Here is a 21,331-nt window from a genome sequence, read left to right as displayed (position 1 = left end):
AAAAATGAAGTCACTCTGAATTTAACTCCTGGTGACTTCGTGTTTTCTTGACACCAATACTGACGTTTCTCTGACTTCCCAGTAGAATTTAATCTAGAACCTGGTCTCCCTACACATCTCCCATCTGAACATAACCGTAACGAAGTTGACTCTGCACGGCGTCCGCTCAGCTATTTATTATACAGTATTAAACTGGTCTTCCCAGTTGCAATGTATGGCAGTGAAAGCTGGACCATAAGAAAGGCTGAGCGCCAAAGAATTGAAGCCTTTGAACTATGGTGCTGGAGAAGACTCCTGTGAGTTCCTTGGACTTCAAGGCTGACTGCTCTTTAGAAGGCCAGATCCTGAAGCTAAAACTCAAATACTTTGGCCACCTAATGAGAAGGAAGGACTCACTGGAGAAGAGCCTAATGCTGGGAAAGATTGAGGGCAAGAGAAGAAGGGGACGACAGAGAATGAGGTGGCTGGATGGAGTCACTGAAGCAGTAGGCGTGAGCTTAGATGGACTCCAGAAGATGGTAGAGGACAGGAAGGCCTGGAGGAACGTTGTCCATGGGGTCGCGATGGGTCGGACACGACTTCGCAACTAACAACAACAAAAACTGGCAAAAGCAAGGCCGCTTCTTGGGAGAAATTAACGGCGTCAACTTTAGCCCGCCTCCTTCTCAGTAAACATGCCTAGACTTGGGCTGTAACTTTCTCCACCGCCTCCAACTCCGGTCCAGGCCAAGGCCCGCTGTGCTGAAAGGCAGCCTTCCCCCCCCCCCCACCCGCTTCCATCAGAACCACACCGGGCTCTGCAGGAGCACTCCTCCTCCCTCCTCGACTCGGGCCCTTGCTAGGCAGAGGCTCCACACCGCCAGGCCTAAGCGGCGCAACGAGCCCCGGGGAGCCCAGGATCCGCGGCAAGGCTGGAAAACGATGCCCCCTCGGGAGCAGCCTCGGCACGCCGCCCTCCAGCCCGGGAGCCGCCTTTCACGGCAGCGGCAGCAGCAGCAGCAGCAGCAGCCTGGGGCTCGCGGCAGCGTTTCCAGCCGGGGCTAGCGGGGTGGTGGTGACGGCTTCTTAGGATAGCAAGGAAGGTCTGGGGAGGGGGGAGACACACACACACACACACACACACACACACACACACACAGAGAGAGAGAGAGAGAGAGAGAGAGCGCTCACTTTTCCTCCCGCGTGAAAAAGTTTCCCAAGAAGGGCAAGCAAGGGGAGCGCAGAGAAGGAATCGCTCCCCTCCCCGCAAACGCGGGGGAATAAAACGGGACTCCAAAGCGGAGGCCAAGCCGGCACTCGGCAGCGCCGCGCCAGGGGTCAGCAGAGATCCCAGGCCGGGCCTGATAGGGAAATGGAGTAACCTGTGGCTGCGGCCGCGGCAACTCCTCCTCCTCCACCGCCGGCGCCACCCCGCCTCTTTCCCTCGCCGAGCGAAGAAAGCCGCCTCCTTTCCACCTGCTCGCGGCGAAGCTCTTTCGTCCGGACGCGGAGAAAAGAGAAGCCAGCGGCGCCGGGGAAAAAAAAAAAGAAAAGGACGGCGGCGACGGCAACCCTGCTTTTTTTCCCAGGAAAGAGGGCTGAGCCATGGCAGGACTCTGGGCCGAGTGAAGAGGACCGGGGGGGGGGGGGGAATCTCGAGCGGGGAAAGTGTTATATAAGGACCGGCGAAGCAGGAAGGTCCGCCTGCCTGATCCAACGGAGGTGAGTACCGTGGTTGCCTCCCCAAACAAACGGGGAGAAACTCTCGGAAGACCGTTTCGCGCTCTGCTTACCTGGAAAAGGGAGGGCTGCAGCCGAAACTCAGCCTTGGAGGAAGTTCGGTATAGAAAACGGGGGGAAAGGGCAGCGTTTTCTCAGCGCCGTCGGTGTGCCATAATAACGCATCCCTGCCTTATAATGCTAAAGATCCGGGACAGCAAATTTCCTCAGCATGGGAACGCTCTGCTATCGGAGAGGGAAACCTCGAGGTTTTATTTTCAGTTTTTAATACCACTCTAAAGCTTTGCCCAACATGGATCAGTTGGGATTTCTACCAGTCTGGTCGGACTTTTTAATCAAAAATGACCTTCTAGTATCCCGTTCGTAACAAGAGGAGAAGCTGAGTTTTATGAAACCCGTTTTTCTGAACTTCGCAGTCATCCTTTGCCTGGGTGGCGACGGTGGTGTATGCATTTCAGTAGCAAATACTGCAAGAGATATTGATGCCTCTCCCCCCCCCTCCCCTCCCCCATTACAGTAGAGGAAAGCTTTCTTAAATATTTTCTGATATGAAATCCTGGGAATTAATCACTATATCATCAAATAGAGCACTTGGCCATAATTGTTCCTTGACTTTAATTAGAATAATTTGATATAAGGTTTAACAGCAGGATCTCTCGTCCGTATTGAATATTTAGCTGGCTAGAAGCATAAATAATAGAGTTTTCTTTTCTCACCCACAAATTACAAGCTTACAGTGAGGGCATAGTACTATTGTGCCTTTTGGACCTTGGAATTAGATAAAATGTCATATGAAAGAGCAGGATATTTTTACAAATTATGATCTTAGCCTTGACAGGTTGCTCATTAAGCACTTTATTGAAGTCATACCATGTATACACAGGGATGCTGTTAACAAATCACATGGATATGGATATTTCGGGCCAGGTACAAAAAGGAGAAGTAAAACGTTGCCTGACTTTTATCAAACCATAAACAATCAAACTACTCTGTATCTCTGTATTCAAAAACATAACTAAATTTCAAAATTTATGATCTGAAATGTCTAAGCATTCTGAGTATCTGAATTTTCTAAATGTCACCCTATATTTTTTTGTGAGTATGCTGCCAAGTAAACAAACATTAAGCATATCAGAATGTTCAAGTTACAGCATTAACCTGATTCAATTCTTTGACTGTCTAGAGAAAAGAATGGCCTATTTAGAAGTCCCGCTTAATTGCTATTTTTGGTTAAAAGGATCTGTTATGAAACAAGAGGTTGGAATATATTAACATTACTGTGGAAAAATATAAGAAAGGGTTCGAGATGGTCTGTGTATTAAGCAAAATGAAAACAAACTCAGGGCTGATTCATTTTCTAATACCATAATATAGCAGAGCTGATTTTCTATGACTTCTTTGTATGTTGTTTTACTAAAGTTTACTAAAGGCCAGAATTATATGGTGGGATACAAAAACGGCAGCTTATTTTAGCACAATTGGAAGGTATCAAAAGAGATCCACATCCTTGATTGGTCCTTGTTCCAACTGTAATTGTGGCAATATAAAAATTCATTTGAAAGCATTTCTCATGTTACTTTAATATCCTTACACCCCTTTTGCACCTGATGGATGCAAAAGCATAATCCAGCTTTTCATTCCACTTCACGATGATTTTAAATAATGGTCTTCAGATAGTTTTAAAATAGTTTGTTATGTTGAAAAGAAATTATGCAGTCATACTCAATAGGATTCCAGTCAGTGATAAAACACTGTAAGTTTCTGGAACAGTGTTTATCAGCTGAGCCCCATAGCAAGTCTCCACCCTGATATCAGCATGAACCGCCAAGTCATGAGGATTGTTCAGATCCAGCATTGGATTAAAATACAGTCAGACAGACAGCTCAGCCCAGTTGAAAGAAGGGAGGAAACCTGTATAAACTTGTGTTCAAACCCTTGCTCTGTTTTAAAGGACTTCTAGAAATTACAACTTCTTAACATTAGGACTTCCTCTATAAAATAAGTGTGCAGTGCCTTTCTAGGATTTCTGCAAAGAGCCAAAGTGAGATAAGAATTCAGTCAGTCAGTTTATTGCATTGAAAGACCAGAACAAATATGTCCATGAGTGATTTCTGAACACATATAAATCTATCTCAAGAAACAAATAAATTAAACTTGAGATAAAATTAAAATACATCTATAATACAAACTGGCTACTGTAGAACCACTGTGTAAAATCCAAAAAGAACACTATACATCTAGGCTATAAAAGAGGTTGTGTCTAAAATTACAAAAATGTGAAGATACATTTAAATTTTATACAGAATGCGATAATATATGAAGTTACATAACATTTAATAGTACGGTACCTAAAATTAGAAAAAAATACATCCATGTAGCAGAAACTTGGCCTGTTAAGGTCCAGCAGAGATAGGAATTGAACAACATTTTCTACAGGCAGTACCTCTATAGGAAATAAATATTTAGGCAGGCAGGCAGACAATAAACAGAGATTTGTTCATAGCCTAACAAAATAATAAATTATTTTTAAAAAGCAATAACTACTAATAAATCACAAATACTGATTAATATTTCAAATAATTATTCATGGATATTTATAAAGGTGAGCTCTTATTCAGTTTTGTTTTACAGCTTTGATATCTATATAATTTTTTTGAAATGGCATTACTACTTCAATGCTATGACTCTGAGTTGCAGTTTTAAGAAAACTTCAAGTACATTTGTGGTTTATGACAGCAACATATTAAAATACTTCTGGAGAATGGAATTTCAGTGAATTCATGTGGAATGAGTAATGCCACTGCCTGTCTGTTGTTATATACCTGCCAATCTGTTCTGTGATATTTGCATGTTTTGATATGTCTCCATCTTGCTGCAGAAGTGGAATTATGTTGTCTTGCTATGGCTTGGTATTCTTACAGTACTCCCAACAGAAGGCTCCTAGTCCATCATTCAGAGCAGTGCAAGCTTGCAATCTAGCAGTGAACTTACAGTAAACTATCAGGGATCCAACTACATTGCTGATAGTGCTTCTCAGGGCTGCTCACCAAATGAGCAGACAAAACTATGTGAGCAATATTGTTTCCTTCACTTTACCTTTCTTCCCCTTCAGTGGTCAATCCACCCATTTTTCTGATATTATATATCTGTAACTCTGATCACAACATGGAGCAACAGGCCTAAAGCTAAGCTTATTTTCAAACAGGTTTAACAATCAATATACCGGTAAGTACTCTTAAATTGACCTGAAAATGTCTGATCTATAACCACGTCAGGTCAACGAACGTTGGTGGCCTCATTTTTTCTGACCCTGAGATAAAAAGTAGTTAGCACTGATGAAAAGATGGAAAACGTCTACTTTTCCAGGGATAAACTGCACATACTTTTACCCACACCTACAAAGAAGGTGGTCCTTAGCACTGCTCTTTTGATTTTGGAGAGCTGTGTGAATCTTGCCAACAGTGGCTTATTCAGTAATAAATAAATAATTTTCCCCCCCCCCACTTCTTTGGTGGATATTCTGCAATAAGAAGAAAGGCAGAAAAAGTGATGAAAAAAGAAAACACTAGCACTAACTAAAATCTACATATATATTATGTCTAGTGCCTGGACATTATTGTAAAACAATAAGCACCCTTTGGACTCCTTTCAGATACTGTTCAAATCATAACCAGCACAGAATAGGATACTGGTTGCAGGTTTGAAACTAGATTTAAATGGACCTGAAATGATATAATAAGAAGATGGATAGTTTGCTGGCCCTTCTCCTTGCCCCCTTTGTAGCATATGTAATTTATATTTACGGCTGTAAAACCTGATTGGGTATCACCAGTGCGGGCTGCTTTATTGGTGCCCTGAGATATTTGCCCAGAGACAAGCACAATAAGCACAATTGTGGCAAAGCTATAGAACCAATAGCAACTGGTGCTATCTTATCACTGGGTTTGCAGTGTTTATTTGAAATGCATCAGGGCTTCAGACTTTATCCGAGTTATTATTATTAGGTTGAAAAAGGAATGTTGTTCCCACAACAGAAACAAATACAGTAGAATCATGTTATGAACAGCTCTCTTACTACCACAAGCCATAACATGTATAAGACTTCTAGGGCGTCCAGCAGCTTCTCTTCTGGAGAACATTTGCCAAACCAGAAAAACTTGTCAGAGCCCAAACAGAGGAAAGCAGTTCTACTGAGCATTTGAGGTTGTCAATATTTTCTGTCCAAGTTGGATAGGTTTCTGAAGTATACCAGATCTGATATATACTTTAGTTTGCAGTGTAAGCCACAGTTGGCTGGTCTCACATGTGCTAAACCACAATCCTGGTTTACAACCCATAATAGTTGAGTTTATGCAAATCAAGCCCAAGTCAAGCAAATCATATTTTGGTTTAGTGTATATCAGTGGGTTAGGACGCTGAGCTTGTCGATCGGAAGGTCGGCAGTTTGGCGGGTCGAATCCCGAGTGCTGCGTAACAGAGTGAGCGCCTGTTACTCGTCCCAGCTTCTGCCAACCTAGCAGTTCGAAAGCACGTAAAAATGCAAGTAGAAAAATAGGGACCACTCCGGTGGGAAGGTAACAGCATTCCGTGCGCCTTTGGCGTCTAGTCATGCCGGCCACATGACCACGGAGACGTCCTCGGACAAGCGCTGGCTCTTCGGCTTTGAAACGGAGATGAGCACCGGCCCCTAGAGTCGGAAACGACTAGCACGCATGTGCGGGGGAACCTTTACCTTTACCTTTACCTATATTTGTGAACTTGGTCTGGTCTGGTTCAATTAAACTAAGCCCAGTGGCTTTTACAAAGAGTAAAATTGCTCCAATTAAATCAAGGGTGTCAAAGTGCCGCCCCCTGGGCCGGACGCATCACGCAGAAGCCACGCCCACCCCATTGCCGGCAATGGCAAAACAGTGCCGATACATTGCGCAATGGCACATGACGTTGCGAGTTTGACATGTCTGAATTAAATTGTTCATGAGAAACCTGGAAACCAAAAGAAATAAAAGGATTGAGGTAGATGAGTAGCACACGGTGAAAAGAAAAAGTAGGAAGGGAAGTATATTCTTTGAACTTGCAGCTTCTGATTCTGTTCAGTCTCACGGCCACATGAGCAATGAAGCCAAACTTTTGGATTTCAGTGAACTTGTCCATTCCTTTGTTTTGACAATCTGACCATCATTTGCTGAATTTCCTGGTCTGGAGCTATAGAGAAGGATTTGGGGACTGTGTCTCTGCCTTCCCATCAGTTTTTAATTCCTAACAATTGCCTGAGGTAGTCCCTACAGTTCTTGACAAGCCTTTTTTGGAAGTGGTTTACCATTGCCCCTGGGCTGAGAAAGAGTGACAGGCCCAATGCCACTCAACTGGCTTCATAACCAAATTAGGACAAGAACTCATGGTCTTCTGATTTCTACACTGTTGCCTTAACCACCACACCAAACTGGTTCTCATGTAGAAGTTAGGGAACTAAATTTGTACCAAAAGAAGATAATATTTGTAGCTCAAAGTTGAACGTGAGGGCCTTAGTGCTCTCAGAATTGTCTCTGAGACAAACTAAATTTTGATAATTCTGCCAAACATGAGTCTGGTTCTAAAAGATTGCATGGGTTTTTTACATTGTCCCCAATGGGAAGCTGCAATTGGAAGCAGTAAACAAAGACCATGTATTTGCAGGAATTCCTATCTTTGGACTTGAGCTTTAACCTATTGCAGGGCTGCATTTGGTAGATATCAATGCTTGAGCTCTGTGTCATGAAAATTTTGATAATAGCTTTCTATATATTAAATCTCCATTATTGGCCTGTTCAGGAGAAGACATTGTCAATTGGCAAATTTATCTTATTCAGGGTGGAATTCTTTGCTGGGTGAATAAAAGGAGTGGATTGGCCAAGCCAGATCATTAAAATTCATAGTTTAGAAAGAAGACAAGGCAAGCCAATGGATGAGAGACATACTGCCCAAGTCAGCCTTCTCTGGTCTAACAGTTTCTCTAGTTAAATAGAGATGAGGTGCATTGTGAGTGACAGGCTTCAGACAGGTCAGTTGATTAATAGCTATTGAGAAAGTAGAATAACTGTACTTCTTTCTTGGCTGGATCATTAGATATTCCTGTGCTGCAGGGACAACAGCGCCTATCAAAACTAAGTTCTGATCCAATTTTAAAGGCAATAAACTTGCAAAGAATAATAAAGTCTTCAAAGACTGGGAGAGCAATTATTATGGGTTTGGTGTTGATCATACAAGTCCTAATAATATTAGACTAGCATCAAATCCTATACTTGAAATTGAACAAAAAGAAAGCTATAGTAACTCAGTTTGAAATGTTTTTCAGTGTCTGGAGCTTCTCAAACCCTTATCAAGTCCTAACCCTAATGCATTTTATTTGATGGGCTTAGTAACTGTGAGAAACCTGTAATTGTGGCATGTAAACCATGGTTTACGGCTTATTGTTTTATACAAGGCAGGTCACTCTGATCACAACAAGCTCTTTTATTCTGTTGCAGGCTTTTTTTCTTACTGTGTGAAGCTGTTACAGATAAATATTCAAAAATGAACACTCCCCTCAGAGTGAGGATAGTTGGGCAATGGCAGGGGTGGGTAATTAATTTTCACAATAAACCTAATTTTCACAATTTTCATGATAAACTGGGACTGTTCTGGAGGGCCTGACCAATTGTCTGAACATAATTCTACTCAATATTAATTTTATCACTCAAAAGCATTGTATGGTTTTGATTAGCTGCTACTGATAAGAATACATGCTACATCTTATTTACATTGGTTTCTAATTTCTGATTGACCCCACGCAGGCCAGACAGGGACAGCCAAAGAGCTGGATGTGGCCTAGGTGGCTGTAAAATGCCCAGGCATTCAGTCAGAGCTGATAGGAGTTGTAGTTAGGTCAACTGGAAGGTACCAGGGTGGGGAAGACTGCCCCTTGAGCTCATATTCACATTTACTCAAGTTCTGTGCAGGATGGCAAGATGATAGCCTGACTTTGAGATCAAAGGCCACCTATTGGCATAACTGGAGAGTTCTTGATAGCTGAGGTTAGTTGCCAGGGCGACAAGAGAAGGCAAGCCTCCTAAATTTTTATAGCATGTGACACACAGCCTATACAAAGATCAATCAGCCGAACAGGAAAAGCTGGTTGTCTGCACTAACTCCTTGTCCTGTGTAAAGAATGAATCACAGAGATGACTGAAGGATATTTTAAAGATGTTAAGAATGTAATTCACACAAAGGACCTACCTATACAGGAGTTGTCATGCAGAAATTGGAACTTGTTGGTTTTGTAATGCAAGCATATCTTGCTTTATGTCAGATAGAAGTTTTAAGCAAGGAATACTGTAATTCTTGCAATCTCTGTGTTTTGTTGGCTTACTGAGATTAATTGTTACTTCCATTGCCATTTACAGTATGTAAACATAAAGGCTATTGGCATTGTGTATTGAAACTCTGGTTGAAGATAGTGAAAAATAAATGATCAAGAGTATCACTCATTAACTTAGTGGATCCTTGTGCCTTGGGGATCTGTCTTGTGGACATAGGGTGGAGTGCTTGTGTCATGCCAAGGGTTCTGTGCCCAAAATGAGTGGGCTCATTTGCACTAATGTAAATTAATTACAATGAATCATGTTACTACAAGCCTGAATTATGTAATTTCCTGGCAGCTTTCTACCTAGCATAATTATCACAAGGGAAGCCTTTTGGATAAGAAAAGTCATGAAATTTACACTCTAATTATGCATAGCGATCTATGTATTATTCAAGCATAGAAGATAGAACATCCCAAATGTTTTGCTTCCAAACAGATTTTTATAGTGCACTCCTCTATTTAAAGAAATTTCATTAATTGGAGTCATATATTGCATTAAAGTCATGAATTAAGTATTACTGAATAAACCCATAGTGTATAGATAGTATAATATGTTAAGGCATAAATTGTAACAGTTAAGTCATGGTGCCGAGTTTCTACAACCTGCTAATAAATCATAATTAAACATATTGCAACATTGTATAATGTTTATGTCTAGTCATAAAATTCAGTGTTGTTTCGATCAGTTTTATGGTTAGGCAAATATGTGAGCCTAAACATAATGGCATATGCCACAAACCGTATCTAGAGAAAACCCTGATTTATTCTGGATTTAAACATGAAGCTATGACTGTTTGTCAATTTTTTGGATTTTTCTTGAACACATACCTGCCAGAGACAATATGATGACACTCTACTGTTGAGAAAATCAGAAAAGGAAAAACCTGTGCACTTCAAGTTGTCACATCGGACTGGGTTGTATAAATTTGGATGAATTTAGAAAACTGAATGGTGCATATTTGTTTAAAAAAGCTATCACCTGTTCTGTGCTGCCACCAAAATTAATGATGTATGTCACACATTCTTCCAAATGATAGTTTTCTTGCATTTTTGGAGTCTGCCTTGGTCACTCCACCCATCCTGTAATTATTTATGCTCAGTCTCAGAACTCTTCTTATGCTGCTTTGACTCAGGCAGCCATAAAGGTTTCCTATGAGCTGATGCAATTAGGTATTGCTAGCTAGAACTTCAGCAGTCTCAGCTTGACTCTGGGAAGTTAAAAATCAAATAATTTCTCCCATGATTTTCCTCAAAAGTGGAAGTCTGGAGTTACAGCAGATTTTGTCTTAGTAATTGTGGATAAAAGGTAAAGGTAAAGGTTTCCTCGCACATGCGTGCTAGTCATTTCCGACTCTAGGGGCTGGTGCTCATCTCTGTTTCAAAGCCGAAGAGCCAGCGCTTGTCCGAGGAAGTCTCCATGGTCATGTGGGCGGCATGACTAGACGCCAAAGGCGCACGGAACACTGTTACCTTCCCACCGGAGTGGTCCCTATTTTTCTACTTGCATTTTTACGTGCTTTCGAACTGCTAGGTTGGCAGAAGCTGGGACAAGTAACAGGCGCTCACTCTGTTACGCGGCACTCAGGATTCGACCCACCAAACTGCTGAACTTCTGATCGACAAGCTCAGCGTCCTAACCCACTGAGCCACCGCGTCCCTAAGAGTGGTAGTACATATATAAAATGAAGCATTTGTGAGTTGAATGAGATGTTAGAATAGCAATAGCAGTAACAATTAGACTTCATAGTGCTTTACAGCCCTCTTTAAGTGGTTTATAGAGTCAGCATATTGCCCCCCCCAACAATCTGAGTCTCATTTTACCGACCTCAGAAGGATGGAAGGCTGAGTCAACCTTGAGCTAGTGAGGATTGAAGAGGTAAAGCAGCTAACGAAGATGTACAGTAGGTCAGTTCCATTCCAAAAAACTAAATGGCTGGAATTTTTTATTCTCACAATCTCTAAATGTGTTGCATTGCCACTAAATGTACTCTTATCACTACTTACACAGAAGCTGAACTGATCTGTCTAGAAACAAATATCTCATTTGTTGAGATTCCATTAAACATTCACTTTTAACCTTTGGAATTGGTTAAATTCCATTTGTTAAAGTTCCATTTCAAACATGTGCTGATTCAAATGTATCAAAGTAGCAGAGTATGAAAGAAAAGGAGGACAAGAGACATACTGTATATCTGTTCAAGATTGCCTAAGTTCACCTTTCCACCCCTTTTCCCACCCAGACTCCTGCAGATGTGAAATCAACCACTCCTATGGTGCTCTCCAACACATTTAGTGTTTGGGGGGGAAAGCTGTGGGGGGAGGGGATTTGTAGACCCTGGGACTTGTTTTTATGCCTCAAGTTGAATCTGGGTTAGATGGACCTCGAGGACAGCAATTCACAAGTTCTGTTCCTGAAGTGCAAAATGCTACATGTCTGCAGAATTGATCATAATCCTGGTATCCGTTATGAACGCATTTTTCTCTATAGAGTTAATTATAAAATATGGCCTTTTATATAATAACACTGAATCATTTGTTTTTACGGTACATGCATGCTTTGACTAATATATTTAGGAGAGGACAGTTGTCTTTCCCTATTCTATTCCTTTCGTGTATTTCTGATCTGAAATGATTCTTATCCCTTGGGCAAACAGTACTTCATATTGACTACAATGTTGTAGGCCTTCTCCCAGGAAGGTAGAGATTGGAATATAGGATTGCAGTCAGAATTTAATGAAGCCCATGAGAAAGTGGCCTTTGTACAGGATTAAGCATCACATCCAGAGAGAGTGAGAATGGGATGTACCAGACATACCGGTACTTCCCTTCTTGCTCATCATCTTAATATAAGGGCCACACTGATCAAAAACAAAGGATTAGGGTGTTTGTGATGATCGGTTTGGCTGGCATTAGCCAAATTAACGCTTGCTATGCAAAAATATGTAAAGACTGAAAAATCAAACGTTGCCAGTTTTCTGCAGTAATTAGACAAGATTAATTTTAGGAGCATTATTCATGGAAATTCAATAGAGCAAACACATCTTAAGGGAAATGCCTTCTAGATTTATACAATGCTTACCTGTGAAATCAAATCAGAATATTATTATCCTTTCATTGCCTATGAAATAAGTTCTAGTGTTCAGTTTGGAGATGAAGGCACTTTTCACCGACTGCTAAGTAGAAATCACATAACATACCTGGCAAATAATCATTAGCATTTTTCTCTTGCTCTTGATGCCAAGCTCAATAATCTGTAGAAACTAAGAAGCATGGTAACTAGTTCATTGTTCTCCCATTTAGTACTCTAAAAGTTTGGGGGTGCTAGCTGTCAGAGTTTTTCTGAAAAAGCTAAGCAACTGTTAGTATTTCAGGGACAGCTCGTCAAAAATTCCAGAGCTATATTTATCCCTGAAGGTACTAATTAGACTAGTTTGGAAGTCAAAAATACATCCTGAAAGTGGTAAACCACGTTCGTATTGTTACTAAAAAGATTACTTGGAAGGAATCTGTATATTCGTGAGGATGATCTGTATATTCATTTGATGTGACAGTTTGTTATATGAATGATTTACATTTATATTTTCCTTGTAATTCTGTATGCTGTTCAAAAACAAGCAGTCTGATAACACAGCTGGGTCCTATAACAATGTTCTGAAGAATGATGGTCATGCTTAGTGATACCTATATATTCCCCTAGTGGGAACTGCAATTGTCCTATGAATAGAATTTTAATTGTAATTGCCCTGGGAATACAATTATTTTCACTTCATGTTCTCAACATCAGAAGAGGGAGACCAAGCCACATTTGCTTCTTAATTAAAAACTTTAGTTCAAGGATGAGAAAGCTATGATCTGCCAGTACAGACCCAGATGACATTGAATTTCAGTTCTCAGGAGTCCTCTCCATAGGCTGTGCCGACTGGACCTGTTGAAATCCATAATTCCACAGGATTCCAGTTTTCCAACTGAAGCAGGTTGTGAAGAAATTAAATGTGATAAAAATAATTGTTGAAGTAACATCATAAAGAGAATAGTTGAGAAATGCATCTGCAAATTCTGCAAGGCTGTTACCGTGTGTATCTCTGGCTTCACCATCTCGTTTGCACAGTGTTGTTCCTATTCAGAATTTGGGGCAGATTGTAATATTGAGCTCTTATTGAGCAGTTCGTAATATTGAGCTCTTATCAAGCAGTAGCTGTTAAAACCTAACAAGTGACAACCTTGCTGTAGGGGATTAGCTTGGCACATATAGGAGGAATCTAGTTTGTTGGCTCATGATATACAATTTAACAAAACCCAAACAAACTGCCTAAAGGCTTCTGCTTTCTGATGTTTTAACTTGTGACATTATGGTAGTCCAGAGGTGATCCTCCTGTGCAATCCAAGTCTCCACCCATGGATTGTTTTTACTTGGCCAGGACATCTGGTTATCATTATGTAACTACAGTGAAATTCAATTCCCACCAGTTGAAATTGAAAGACTAGAACAGGCATGTCAAACTAGCGACATCACGTGACGTATCGGAGCTTTTTCCCCATTGCCGGCAATGGGGTGGGCGCGGTTTTGTCGTGACGCATCCAGCCCATGGGCTGGCAGTTTGACACCCCTAGCCTAGAGATTCAGGGCAATTAAATATTTGTTTGACTTAAGGACAGAATTTGTAAGTATTGCTGCTTAATGTTTGGTGTCTTACATTCCATTTTAATTGTTATTGTGAAGATAATAAGTAAAATATTTTGATAACTTCTAAAATATGTAACTTTTAGTTTTTAGGATTTTAAAATATAAGAAATTGAATATCTTTTTAAATTGTATTTTCACATCTCCCAAAAGCACCCACTCTCTTTAGAGTTCGGAAGACTAACTTGTTTATTTTGGCATTAAACCCAAACCTGAACCCATGTTCCTGAAATTCAGATCTTCAGGTACTGTGTAATAGAAAACCAATTATAGGAGAGGACCAGGCTGAACCTGAGGGAGAGTATAAATGCATATGGAGTCTGGAGTACCTACACTCTCAAGATACCAAAGCCAGCCCCACTTGAAGTCTATTGACTTTTACCTACCATCAATTTGCCTTGACCATCAGTAAATCAGATTTTTGTGTATAGGTTGAATAGAATAAACTCACAGTGCTTTCTGAACTGTATCCTGGCTCCTGGTTTCTGGCACCTCACACTGATGGGTGTGTCTAGCCACCAGATGTTAACTTAGAAACAGACTTCACCTTTTATATACCAAGCTAAAAGCATTGGACCACCTAGTTCAGTTCTGCTGGTTTTGATTGGCAACTGCTCTTTAGGCAAATGTTTTGTCAGTATTACCTGGAGAGGTCAGAGATTAAAATTAGGATCCTCTGTAAAGAACTGTGGCATAGAGCACCTGATGCGGTTGAGTTCCCTGATAAGGCAAAGGTATGGTCTAGAGCAGGGATGTCAAACTGCCAGCCTGCGGGCCGGTTTCATCATGTGGAGGCTGCACCCATCTGACAATGCGAAAAAAAATCATGACATGTCATGTGAGGCGGCGAGTTTGACAACCGTGGTCTAGAGCACAGTTGGGGAACTATGGCCCTTTTATGATTTGTGGACTTCAACTCCCAGAATTCCTGAGTCAGCCATGTTGAAGTCCACAAGTCATAAATGGACCATTGTTCCCCATCTATGAATGCAGTGGCTCACCATCTTTCTTTTCCTGTGGGAATGTCTTATAAATACAATTCCTTTTGCTGAATCTCCCCGCCAAGGAGAACCACATCACATTTAATAATGTTTTCTCTCTTTGCAGACACTTTAGTCCTGTGAAAAAAAATGTTCTTAAATTTAGGGAGAAAATGTAAACAAAAGAATAATGAACGACTCTGCTTCCTTTCTCTTTCCATCAGTGGCTTGAAAATCCTCCATAAACTGAATGTCTATGAAAGGGACATTAATATTATAATTGTTAATTGGATATTAAATACACAGCTATTAGTATAAATATAAATAACTAATGCTTACATCTTTGAGCCATTAGTGTAATAAAATTAGGCTTTGCCAGATTATGTAATATGCAACGGCTTTCTTTTGAAAGAGGGAGGCCAGCATTGTAAAAGAAAAAGTGCAGCTTTCAAACTGATTTTAGTTTCCTAAAATCTCTGTATGCCCTGCATAAGCAGCAGACTAGTTTACAAAAAATAAAATTTATGACTGGCTGCAGGGCTTCATGTTAAAGACTATTCAGCCTGATGGGGAAAATCGCCGCGATCTGAAAACATACTTGTTCGAGCAAGCCGGCCTGGCCTGAGGGGGGATTGGTGGGGGTTTTTTATCATTTTTATTGGGGTTTTTACTATGTATCAATTGTATTTTAATCGGGCATGCATTTAATTATCTTTTAGTTTTTGTAAATTTCTGTGTTTTATTCTTGCCCTGTACACCGCCCTGAGTCCTCCGGGAGAAGGGCGGTATAGAAATATTAATAAATTAAATTAAAATTAAATTAAAATTAAAATAAACATAAACTGAAGGCCTAGCAAGCAAGGAGTGAGGGTGGAGAAGAAACGGAAGAGAATATTATTTTCCGAGGCGTAAACTACAGTAACAAGCTTGTCTTTGAGAATGTTTGCACTTGCCTTTGAGGATATGTATGTTAGCGTCTTTATTCTAATTTGATAGGCACTAGATACTGGGAAAAAGGTCTGGTAAAGAGATGGCTACAGATTTTTGCTTGCTTGCTTTAGCTATGGATAAGTTGTTTCTCCTGAACTTATGTGCTCCTTTGAGCACCACCAGCTTGCCTTCTGGGAGATGGGCATTTTTAACATATAGTGACGTTTTGGGGCTTAGACCAGGGCTTTTCAACCTTTTCACCCATTGTAACACTTTTAGGATATGGCAACATCCAAGTACCACCAGTCGCCTAGCAAGGTGTCAAAAACTTGATGACCAAAAAAAAAAAAGGAAAAAAGTGATGAAGTACAGGTAGTCCTCGACTTACAACAGTTCGCTTAGTGACTGTTCGAAGTTACAGTGGCACTGAAAAAAGTGCCCCCCAAGCTACAGCCAAGCAGGACTGTGGTTTTTATTCCCCCCGTCTGCTGGGTGGTTGCAGCAGGTTTTGGTCACTTCACATGACCCTGGGACACTGTGACCGTCATAAATATGAATCAGTTGCCAAACATCTGAATGTAAATCACAAGACCCTGGAGATGCTGCAAGATTCCAGCTGATCGGCGCTTCTGGGCTCAACAGAAGCACCAGGATCAGCGCCGAGCTCCAGCTGGAGCCTGGCGCTGATCCTGGCACTTCCACTGAGCCCTGACAGCCCTGAAGAAGCGCTGATCCTGGCGCTTTCTCTGAGCCCTGACAGCCCTGCAGCACCAGCCATCTCTCGCTCAGGCTTGTGCGGTGCTGCCACCGGTTCAGCTCATTCCCCTCCCCTGCTACCACTTTTCTAGGATGGTCGCGTCCCACCTGCCAGGTGCCAATGTATCACAGGTGGTACCCATACCACTGGTTGAAAAGCCCTGGCTTAGACTGCCATCTCCTGTGTCTAGGTTTTCGAGTTTGTCTTCTGTGGAATGAGTAGAATATTGCAGATTCAGAAGATGTTCCTATGTTTTGCATCACAGACCTATCCCCCGCCTGTACTTAGTTTTGAGTAGGGTTTTTTCTTGTTGTTTTAGTGTTACCAGTTTATCTATGGGAAATGAATATCTCACGATTGGCCCTTGATAGTGAATTCCTGATCCTGGGCAACTATTCAGTGAGACCATCCAGAAATTCTCACAATACCGAATGTTTTTATCAACCCAAATGAGCGGAAGGAATTCCTCACATGTTCTTCATTATAATTGACTTAGTTAAATCTGACTAATGTCTTTGATGAAAGGTAAAATATTTGTTAGGAACAGATAATAACATGGCTCCTAGTTTTTGTGTGATTTCCACAAACAGTTTTTATTTTAACAGGGGCAGTTTACCTTACAGAAGGGATCTTAAGGAGAAAAGAAAGATCTCTTTGTAGATGAAAAAGTCCTTACAGGAATACACGCTGCTTCTGTTTCTGGATTAAAAAAATATGATTCAACTTAATGAGAGGAACGAATCTTTTTTCTAGACGCTTGACCTTTGAGAAGTATGCTGTGGACTGTACCTCATAAATGAAACTTGATTTGATTTACATTAAATGAAACTGAAATATAATTGTAATATATGTGTGATTATACATAATTATGCTTGTCATTTATTTAATACTTTGCTGACAGATTAAAAATTATATATTTTTAAAGGTTCGACAAGGTTCCGCGGGACAATCCTACATTTCTGAGGGATATCGATGGCCTTGATTATAGCAAAAAAAAAAAGAGAGAGAGAGAGAGAGAGAGGCAGTTTTCTACTTTTTCACTCTTGCAAATTTGGCAGTGTTTATTTATATTTAGGCTACTAGACACACATAAGTTCATTGTTTCTAACACAATCTCTGTCCCTTCAGTTTAAAAGACCGGAAATTTACACACCATACCATTTCTTTTTCTTTTCCAGGAGCTGCACAGTACCACCAAAGGCTGTGGGTGGGGAAGCAAGGAAGTGAGGCTAGATACAACTACACCCTTCTTTTAAAAAAAAACAATGTTTAATAGTCATTAAATGTTTCTGTGACTTCTCTGGGTGGGTTATTCCAGCCTGACTGCATGTTTCATATATTTTTTTAAAAAAACTTCCCAGGCCTCACTCTTCCTTTGCATGAGCTCCTAGGTTTTTCTCTGGTTATGGCTTAGAACAAGGGTTATCATACTTCTGTTTTGCTTTGGCAAGTGATATGTGAATGTTTTGTGCTTCCTTTTTAAAGGGTGTCCATTAAAATGCATGAAGAAGAGGAAAACCTCTGGGGGCAAAAGATTTAAAAAGCTCAGCCTGATTTTGAAAAATCCTTCTTCAAATGACCAGACTAGGAATGTGGGATGTGTAACAGTAGCTTTCCCTAACATGGATATCCTCAAAGGTGTAGACTTCACTTCCTGGAGTTTCCCAGTCAATGTGGCTTTTGCAAAGAATTGTGGACATACTTTCTTCATATTAGGAAAGAATGGGTAAAGCTATACTTAGCCTAGTTTGGCACTGAGTGTATATTATTATTAAACTGAAAGATTTCATTTTGCTGGTTGCATTACCATATAATATGATGTCTCTCTTTAAATATACTTTGAACATATATTGATTTCCAAAATGCTGTAGTTTAAAATATTTTTCTATTGCACATGAAAATTTTCCTCTCCTTTTTACTTTTTGATTAAATTCCCTTTTTCAGGTTATTTTATGAAAAAAAAGGAAGGAAAAAAGCATTGCCTCGTAAACATGTATCTTATGAATTTTAGATGTACTGAACTGTATGTCAAATATTTTTTCCCATTGCTTGTTGATAACCTGGTTTGCATGTCCCAATAAATCATTGTTTTTAATCATAGTTTGCTGAATAAAGCATAGTTGGCAAGGTCCCTGCATCACACTGTGCCATAAATAATGTTTTATGCTGTATGGTAAGAACATTATCACTTTTGGCGTACAGCTGTTAGGATGGCACAGAAGGTACTCTTGAGGCTGATAGAAGTTGTACACCTTTGCATTAATTTCTGTTGTGGAAATGAAAACTTGTGATAAACAGAGCTATTTTTTGCTGGAAAGACCAGGAGATCATTTTGTGTCCAATATCTAAAATAAATGTCTAGTTTCGGGACAAAAGCAATAAATATTCTATTTAACAGTTTTGGAACTTTTTAAAAAAATGTGTAGCAAATTCAACTTTAAAGCAGATTTACAGCAATAAAAGCTTTTCCACTGAGAAGCCTGCTATACTCTAATTTTATGCCACTGTGGTATCAGTTGTCTCAATTAATGTAACTAAGCCATTTTTTTTAAAGAAAGATGTACTTTGAAACAAGTAAAATTCAGGGGCTTTGCATTCAGGAGACAGGAAGATGACACAGTGATAAAAGTTTGGTGCTCCAAGCATTGTTGGAGTTTCTTCAATAAATCTGGAAGAGACTACCGAGCAATCTTGTAATTTTTTTTTTTAAAAAAGTGTGATTTGCTATTATGGTTTCAACTATTATGACAGAAATTTGATGCTGCATTATGAATTGCTCAGACCAATCTTCATCCAGGATCTGCACAACAATTTCTATCGCCCTCAGTCAGCAGATCCACATTGCCCAGAGATGTTAAGTACTGTACTGTAAGTTCAAATCAAATCATTTGGAAGATACCAGCTTGGGAAATAATGTTGCAGCTGAACCCCCTCCCCTCCATTAATTTGTACAGGTAGAAGAAAGCTAAGAAAGGAGAAATTGGCTAGTGATGAAAGAGTGTGTGAACAGAATAAAAGCAAATTGTATCTTTTGCTCTGGAGTCGGGACAAATCTTGTTACCCTTCCCTTTTCTTCCCTAACTTAGAACCCACTTCCAGGCAAATGGTTTTGCAAATGATCAATCACAATTTTACAACAGTCTAGAGAAAAAAGCCCTCCAAAAGAGAAGATTCCAAGGGCTTTTATGTGATTGTTTTCCTGACAATGCTGTTTGATAAAGCAAAATAGACTTTATTATTTTTTTGTATTTCCTCTGAAAAAGCAGTTTGTCAAAATATAATTATATTTCAAACAGCAAACTATTGTGACTTTTTGCCAGATCATCATTAAAAATCTGTCAGAAAATGTCAGTTGAAAAGGGGTTGTAGCTTTCCCATTACAGTATACGGTGCACAGTATACAATATACATTTCCTGGTCCTAGAAACAAAATATTTTCCTGGAAGGAAAAATACCCTACAATTTCACATGCTATGTGAAATTGCTATACTCCTTGTAGAGTAACTATACTCTCTGATAGAAGTTTGACATGTAATTTGGGAAATTAGTGATGACAGTCCAAAAAAATGAATGCCTTTATGACTACAAGGAAACACATACAACTTTTCATTAATATTTATAAACTTAGCAAGGATAGAGATAAAGCTACCACCAAAGGTAATATTTTCATTCACACAGTGACCAGGTTTATTTTTTTAAACAAATTAGCTAAAGTACCTGCAGTAACTCAAGTAATATAACATTGTACAGCAAGGATAGCTCCTCAAATTGTTTTATGTAAATATAAAGCTTGAATAGCTTAAAATCATTCCATGAAAACTAGGAGACCAGGAATGTGCTGACTGTAGTACATTGCTTGAGTGCTCAGCAAGATGGTCATAACTCAAGAATATTCGTCTGCATTAATTTCCTTTTTAATGCATGTTTGCATCTGCAGTACAGTAAACTCTTTCTTCGCTTGTGTTACACCTGCCTCTCCCCCCCCCCGGTTCCCCGAGCATCATTTGTGAGATTTCATTTGTGATACCTTCATTCTTGTTAACGAGAGGTTCACCCTTTTAATTGGTGTTTTGTCTAAATAAATGTTTTGCGTGCTTTTTGTGTGGAGTTTCTCTGTTACTGTGAGCATTGTGGTGCCTAACTGTTTACTGATTGCTATAGAATTAGCCTTGGAATCCAAGGTGTATCCTTAGAGAGGGTCTCTCAGCCTTAGCAGGGCTAGGATATGTGAACTTCAACTTCCAGAATTTCTCAGCCAGTAGGAGAAACACTGGTTTAGACTGAGGTGTGGTTGGATGAGAGTTAACCAAACTTCAGAATTAGCAACATGGAATGCACCACAGTCACTCCCCAAGAACTCTTTTTCTAGTTACACAAACATGGAAAGAGGGATGGGCCTAATGATATGAAGGAACTAAATTCTATATATTCAAATTGATTTGCTGTTTTTACCAGTTGAGAAAGGGCATTTGAGGACTTTTCTTCTAGGTGAAGGACTACAGATTCTTCAGATTCTTTCTATTCTTTGCAGCTTCAAGGCAGCTTTTTCCTCCTAAATTTCTTTTAACATTTCCCTCAGAAGTACATTTAATTTTGCAATGTGTAGACATAAAGTTGAATATTCACATATAAAATATTCACATATATTCACATATAAAATATTCACATATATTCACATATAAAAACAATTGGACTTACCCATATTACAGTCAGGCATAATAAATTCTGCACTGTTCTCTACAGCTAGTATTTGATTGTCTTTCTTTGCTTAAGTGAAAAAAGTTTTAATTTGCAATAGTGGCGAATACCTGTAGCTCGGGTGTAGGATGAGGGTGAAGGTTCATTCTCCGAGCTTGTGGGCTAGTTTTAGTTCTGAGACCTTTTTC

General features: G+C 40.0%; 1 protein-coding gene across 1 annotated transcript in view; it reads left to right on the top strand.

Annotated features, from left to right (window-relative positions):
- Nucleotides 1–1,478: 1,478 nt before the first annotated feature.
- Nucleotides 1,479–21,331, top strand: part of EPS8L2 (EPS8 signaling adaptor L2) — an 89,608-nt gene continuing 69,755 nt past the window's right edge. The window contains exon 1 of the mRNA XM_081323503.1: nt 1,479–1,701. The gene's annotated coding sequence lies outside the window, so the exon portion shown is untranslated. The remainder of the gene's footprint in view (nt 1,702–21,331) is intronic.

Source organism: Vipera berus, assembly GCF_964194415.1.
Source record: "Vipera berus genome assembly, chromosome: 1".
In the NCBI taxonomy this organism is placed as follows: domain Eukaryota; kingdom Metazoa; phylum Chordata; class Lepidosauria; order Squamata; family Viperidae; genus Vipera; species Vipera berus.
The sequence above is the reverse complement of the archived record's forward strand: the minus strand, read 5'-3'. Positions and strand labels throughout refer to the sequence as shown.